Here is a 6,517-nt window from a genome sequence, read left to right as displayed (position 1 = left end):
CTAGAGCCTGGGGAAGCACTAAAAATAGAGGCCACAAGTGAGGGGAGGTTCCCCACTGGGGGGGGGGGACACTTTCCCATCTTGCTACTGCCACAGCCCCAGCCCTGGCACAAGGCTCTGTTCTTCTCACGGTCCTAGGGGACAGGGCAGATGGGCTCCCCTTCTTGTCCTGAGGACTTGGGGGCCAGCTAGCCCTGCCTGGCAGGGAAGACTGACATCTTCTGGTGCTGGGGCCCCATCTCCCAGGTCTGACGGGGAACTGAGAAGCTACATGTGGGGACAAAGCAGGACACTGTTTAAATCAGGTTTCCTGAAAGAGGGGCCAAGTGGAAGGGTTGGAACTGAGGCCAAAGAAATAAGAGCGTGCTGGCTTCCCATTTTGGGACATACAAGATAAGCCTCCAAATCATTGGCAAGATGGGTTCTACTGATCTTGCCTCCTTTGAGGCTTGTATGGGATAAAGGGCCTAAAGGGGTCTTGGCAGTCCAGCACTTAAGGTATTATAATGTAGCATGAGGCACTGTTCTAAGCAACCTACCTGCATAAACTAATTTAATTGTCACACCAAATTTATGAGCTAGGTACTATTATCACCATCTTCATTTTACCCATGAGGATCATGAGGTACAGCGAAGTTAAGTAAGGTCCGCGTGTTCACAGGTAATACATGGTGGAATGGGGATTTGAACCAAGGCAGCTTGGCTACTCCCATGTTGATGCTTTTAATCACCATGACCTGCTGCTTCTCTCTGTGCATATTAGTGTTTTCACTCAGAACTTAACCCAGCACTTAACCCAGAATCTAGTCCTTGTTCAGTAAATCAGACCCAGCCAGATAGAAATCAGGGTGTGTTAAGAACTGAGTACCCTTCTGTTCTGCAAGGTTCTTAGAGACAGAAGCCATATTCCATCATTTCCTCACGCTCCAGGTCGACAGCAGCAGGCTTTGGAGGTTAACAGGGATGCTGGAGAAGTCTGATGGGCCAGTGGGTAGGCATGGCACTGCACTCCTGTTGTAGGGCACGTAAAGATTCACCACGCCCCGGGGCAACTAGGGATTTTTTAATTTTAATTTTTTTTTTTAAGAGCTACTACGGCTTCTTTAATAAGATGCTTTTGGGCGTTTCCTGTGCTGGGGGAAATTAAGGTCCCGCCCCTTTAAATTGCCCCCCTCGGCTGTAAGTGCTCTGGGGCCGCAGGCACTGGGGATTAGGTCACCCCAGAACTATGAGCTATCGCTTTAAATTGCTGGGCGTCTGCCGAGCCGGGCCTGGGAGGGGAGGGGCCCGACACAGGTAGAGGAGCGAGCGAGCTCCCCAGGTAACCCCCGGCCGCGAACATGCTCCTCTCCGCGGGGTTTCGGCGCACACCCAGTGGGGGAGACGGAGTCTTGTAGCCATTTAGCGTCTACCCTGAATTTGTCTACTTAGACGGCCACCTCCAACTCTCCCGGGAGCTTGGGGGCCGAGGGGGGCGCGCTCGCGTGTGCCAGTGCGCGGCGGCCGCCGAGCCTCCGGGGAGGACCGCGCGGAGCGCACGGGGGCAGCAGCACCGAGGGGCATCTCGCGCGGGCAGTCCCTCCGCGGGCGCCTGGCCTCGCCTCTCCGCGCCGCCGGCCCGGCCCCCCTCCTTTTTCCTCCCCTCCCCTCCCCTCCCGGCCGGCGGAGGGATCCGCCGCTCCCGGCGCCGCAGCCTAGCCTGGAGGGCGGTGGGTGGGGCGCCCGGCCCGCCCGGCCGGCCGCGGGAGGCGCGAGGCGGGGCCGCGGCCAGGCCCGCCCCCCGGCCCCGCCCCGCCGGCGCGGGCTCCTCCCATTGGCCTCCCTGCCTGTCCATCAGCTCCGGGTCCCACCCCTCAAGCTAGGCTGAGCTGTGCCTACGTCGGCCTCGACTCCCGGGGGCTGGAGGAGTTACCTTTGGAGCCCGAAAGGAGGAAGGAAGCAAAATATCAACAACGCCGAGGCGTCTCGGGCGCTCGGCCCCGGTCCCCCCTGCCCGCCGCGCGCCTGCCCGCCCCCGCGCCCACGGCGGGGGCCCAGGCCCCCCGGCGCCGCCCAGGGCCCGCGCGGACGCCGGCCTCATTTGTTATTCCCCCCCGTCCGGAGCTGCGGCTGCCCGGTGTTGAAGATCCCCCGGACCGGGGGCGAGGGCCACCCCTCCCAGCCGTGACACCCCCTTCCCCCAGCGGGGCCGGTGAGTAGGGAAAAATAATGCGTCTGCCGCTTTAAGAGGCCCCCTCCCCCACCCCGTCCTGGGGTTGGGGTGGAGGGTGGTCTGGACCGTCCCCCTGAGGGGTGGGATGGGGTGGCCCCCGGGTGGGAGGAACTCGCGGAGCTGGCTGTTTCTGTGCGGCGTCGGTGGGAGACTACGTGGGGGGCTGCTTGTTTGTGTAGAAGACTCGGCCGGGGGACAAGTGCAGGGGGCTCTAATTCCCCTGCGTGTCGGGGTCGGGGTGGGGACCCGCGCTTGGGAGCGCGCCCGTCTGTGGGTATCGGGGGGTTACGACGGCCTGCGAGTGGTCCGGGAAGGGGCGCCATTCTCAGGGGGGGTCTCCGGTGACAGCCGGGAGCGACTGACATTTTAACAGCCGGCCCTCCCTCCCTCTCCCTCCTCGCGCCGCCTGTTCACTCCTCCTTGGCCCGAAATGGTGCAGAAGGGGGCCTGGGAGGGCGGCGGGAGGGTGGGGGCGGGGGGAGCCGCAGCTGTTTGGGAAGCGGGGGAGGGAGGGGGGACGTTGTTCAGATGACACCGGGGTGGTGGGTTGGGGTGTGTGAGTGTGTGTGTGTCCGGGCCCGGGATTGCCGGGTGCCTGTGGACTTGGGACGCCGAGTCACCACGGAGGTGGGCGCGCGACCCTTTCTTGGGACCTCCCACCCGCATTCCGAGACCCCCACTCTGGTTTGTCAGCAGCCCCAGTTGGAGAAACCCTGGCCAGAAGTTTGCAGCTGTTCGACATCTGGGCAAGAGTTCTCCAGTCCCTCTCTCCACCGATGGCGGGCTGAACTGGTCTGGGAGTGGGGGTCGAGGGAGTGTTTGGGGGGCTTTTGGGGAGGGAAGTCCAAGGAGACCAGGGTGGGTCTTGTGTCTCGCCCCCATGGCAGCCCCCTCCTGTCGGGTTTGGGTCTCGGGGATGAGAGGAAAGGCCCCTTCTCCTTAGTGGTTCAAGCCGACCTCTGGACAGCCTCTGGAGGTCCCTCCCCACGTGGGGAGGGCTCCTGGGTGTGGGCACTCTTGCAGCCACTGACTAGATTATCCCAGGTTTGTCCTTCTGAGTGGGAGGCTCTCTGTACCTCCTCTTAAACAGGGCATTGTTGGTGGTTTGGGGGAGGGTACAGTGGGTGGATCCTCTGCTCCCCTTCCCTGTGCCCAGTCCCCTTTTTGAGGTCTCCTTGTTGGCCTGGTTTCTTTGGTTTTGGGGGTGGCCCTCCCCCACCCTTCCCCCATCCCCTTGGTGGGTCTGCTAGGCAATTCAGGGGCCAGCCTGGACTATGGGAAGTTTGCCGTCTGGGGCAGTGACCTTGGGCTGCTCTGGCCTCGAGATAGGAGGGGAGCCCAGGCCAGCTCGAGATTGGGTGTTTTGAAGTTAGGGAGCTGTCCACCTCCCACTGGTCTTCAAACCCCCAACGGGGAAGCCTTGGTAGCCAAGGAGAGCGTTGAAGAGGCACATGTCAGTGTCCACAGATGTCCAGCCCGCCTGTGGCCGCCGGGTCACACCCGCCCCAGGACTTCGCCTGGCTGTCCCAGCTCCCACGGCCTGCCTGGGAATGAATTTCCTTCCTGTGGTTTCCCAGTGTGTTGGGCAGGAGATGGGGGTGGGGTGGGATCCGCGGGAGGGTGGCTGAGGACCTGTTTACGTGGGGTGATTGGGGAACCCTAGAGCTTACGTGTGGCTCTTTCCCAGTTTGCCCCAGGACAGGCATCTGGACCCTTGGGTCTCAGTGGTCCTGTTCTCTTCGTCGTGTTTCCCTGCCCCTCAGCAGACTCTCCATGTGCTTGTGTTCCTGTGTGCACGCGTCTGTGTGTGTGTGGACGTTCGTAAGTGAGGGCTCTCTGGCTTCTCTGGGAAAAGGAAGGGTTTTCACTCCCACTCCTCTAGGGACCAGAGAGGTTGAGCATTTTACCTGAAATCACACAGCAGCTCTGTGTCAGGGCTTTCGTCGAAGTGCCAATCCTTCAGGCATGGCTCCATAGTAGGGAGAGGCCATGAGAGGGAAGACACGGTCCTTGCTCTTGGAACCCCTGGTCCAAGGGGAGCAGCCCGCCCCAGGCAGAGAGAGCATCCTGACCCTTGTGTTGGGGGATGGGCGTGAGAGGTTGGGCTGGAGCTCTGTCTCCTGTAGCCACGGCCTGGCCAGGCGGTGGAGGACCAGGACCCAGACTAGCTCGGACGTACCGCCCGTTGCCCACTGCGCTCTGTGCCCGCGCTCCTGGGCTGGAGGGGCCTGGGCGTCCCAGCTCTGCCCCTCTTGGCTCCAGGCTCCTCGCACAGACCGGGAGATAGGGTAGGCTTCCGACTGCTGTTATATAATCTTTCTCCTGCAGGGTGTTCTTTTTTCTCTCTCTTTCTCTCTCTCTCTCTCTCTCTTTCTTTCTTTTTTTAATCTTTCCTGGTCTTTCCTGAGAGGTGTGATGGGGGAAGAAGGTGGAGGGTAGAATCCCCAGGGGGGTCTGGAGTACTGGTGGCAAGGAGGCTGGGGGAGGCCCTCCAGGGCCCTTCGGGGCCCAGGGAAGATGAGGCCTTAGGTTCGACCCTCACTGATTGTGACCTCGCCTCTCCCACCCTCCTCTGACCCTGCCCTGGGCAGGTCTCTGTTGCGGGCATCCCTAGCCCTTGTGCCCCCAGAGAGGCCTGGCCTTCTGCTCGTCTTGCGAACCTTCTCCCCTGGCCGCCCGGGCCACCTGCCCTCCCTGGTCGGCCCCGGGTCCAGAATCTCCGTGCTTACCCTGGCCTGGTGTGGGTGGGCCCTGTGTCGGACAGTCTGCCACCCACTGATGTGCCTGTGTGGGAGCAAGCGTGTCCAGGACGAATGGGCGGCTCCAGCATTTCCCTGGTTGTATTTGGAGCCAGGCCTCTGGCGTCTGTGCCCTTCTGGTCCAGAAGGCGGGGGCCTCACTGGAGAAGAGGGGTGGTGGGGGTGGCCAACCGAGGCCCGGCCTCGGGTCGGACGTGGGCCTCGAGTCCATCATCGGGGGTCAGGGTCTGGATCGTGTGGCACTGTGGAGGGGGCTCTCCCCAGCCCATGGGACTCTGGGCTCCCTGTGGCCCCTGGCTTTTTACAGGGAGGGAGGAGGTGGCAGGGGCCAGCATCACCTCAGCATCACTGTAATCGCCGGTGGCTTTTATGAGCAGTCATGGGGCCGGAGTCCGGCCAACCGTCTGTCCTGTCCCAGTTTGGTGACTTACTCATGGTGGGAGGGGGAGGCGTGAGGTGCTAGTAGTCGGTGTGTGGGAAGCTGGACACCTCACTGTGTTGTGGTTGGTGCCGGTCCATCTGCCCACCACTGCAGCGGGCAGGACGGAGCTCAGACTTCAGGCAGAACTTACCGGTGGCGCCAGATGAGGGGACAGGGGTGGCTCTCACTCGGCCTAGGAAACGTGGGGATCTCAAAGTGCTTTCTCTCTAGCCATTCTTGGTGGCTCTGCTTTCTGAAAGGCCTCCAGCAGTGGCCTGGTGGGGATGGGGTATTTATTTTCTCTTCTGCCCCCCTGCCTGAGGCTGAGGAGAGTTTGTCCTGGAGCCCGCCGAGGGGTGCTGGGTAGGGTCTTGTGCAGACTGCCGTGCCCAGACGCACCCGGCAGGTCCCCAGCATTTAGTAGCACATGTGCATGAAGGTGTGCAAGCACATACACACGGGCATGTAGACGCCCACGGAGCACGCTGCTGCCCTGCAGGGGGCGAGGGCTAGTGCATGGGAAGATGATTAAGGGATTGGAGGCTGGGGATGGGTGGGGGACCAGGGGCGAGGAGGCGGAGGCCTGCAAGAACTTGGAAGAGGGAGGGCTGACTGGAGCAGGAGGGATTGAGGTTAGACCACAGATGGGCAGCCCTAGAGCGTGGCTTTGCCAGTCGAGGAGCGCTGGCTGACTCCCATCACTGCCCCTGCAGCGCCCCCAGGGCCCCTCCCCGTGGCCGTGGCTCTCGCCCCGCCTCCGCCCCCCTCCCCGCCCATGGACCACGTGCCCTGGGGTAAGTCAGCTTTCCAGGTGGACAGGAGTCGCACTAGCCTGGTGGCCATCAGAGCACCTGGGAGGCCTGATGGTTTGCGCTAGTCTCTGTCTCTCTCCCCATTCACTCTGATGAGCAAGGCCACCCCGATGTATCAAGGTTGCATCTGAGCCCTCGGGCATTGTGGGGTAGATCCCTGGCCTGGGGGGGGGGTCCCCAAGGCCCTTGGCATCTGCTTTTTCCTTTTCCTGAGGCTGTGGCTGCAACCTCCCCTTCCTGGGAGCCTAGCCATGCTTCTGGCTGGTCCTGGCTGGCATGGAGACCAGAGGATATGCTCACAGACTGTGCACAG

The 6,517-nt window shown here is 62.1% G+C and overlaps 1 protein-coding gene across 5 annotated transcripts in view; it reads left to right on the top strand.

The window, feature by feature from the left end:
* The first annotated feature begins 1,882 nt into the window (after nt 1–1,882).
* MEF2D (myocyte enhancer factor 2D) overlaps nt 1,883–6,517 on the top strand; it is a 30,902-nt gene continuing 26,267 nt past the window's right edge. The window contains exon 1 of one of the 5 annotated variants that reach the window (XM_027611526.2): nt 1,883–2,191. The gene's annotated coding sequence lies outside the window, so the exon portion shown is untranslated. Of the gene's footprint in view, nt 2,192–2,817; nt 2,840–6,517 lie in introns of those variants that run through there. The other 4 variants (XM_027611529.2, XM_027611523.2, XM_027611527.2 and 1 more) reach the window with 4 other exon arrangements.

Source organism: Zalophus californianus, chromosome 10 (assembly GCF_009762305.2).
Source record: "Zalophus californianus isolate mZalCal1 chromosome 10, mZalCal1.pri.v2, whole genome shotgun sequence".
Taxonomy (NCBI): domain Eukaryota; kingdom Metazoa; phylum Chordata; class Mammalia; order Carnivora; family Otariidae; genus Zalophus; species Zalophus californianus.
The sequence above is the reverse complement of the archived record's forward strand: the minus strand, read 5'-3'. Positions and strand labels throughout refer to the sequence as shown.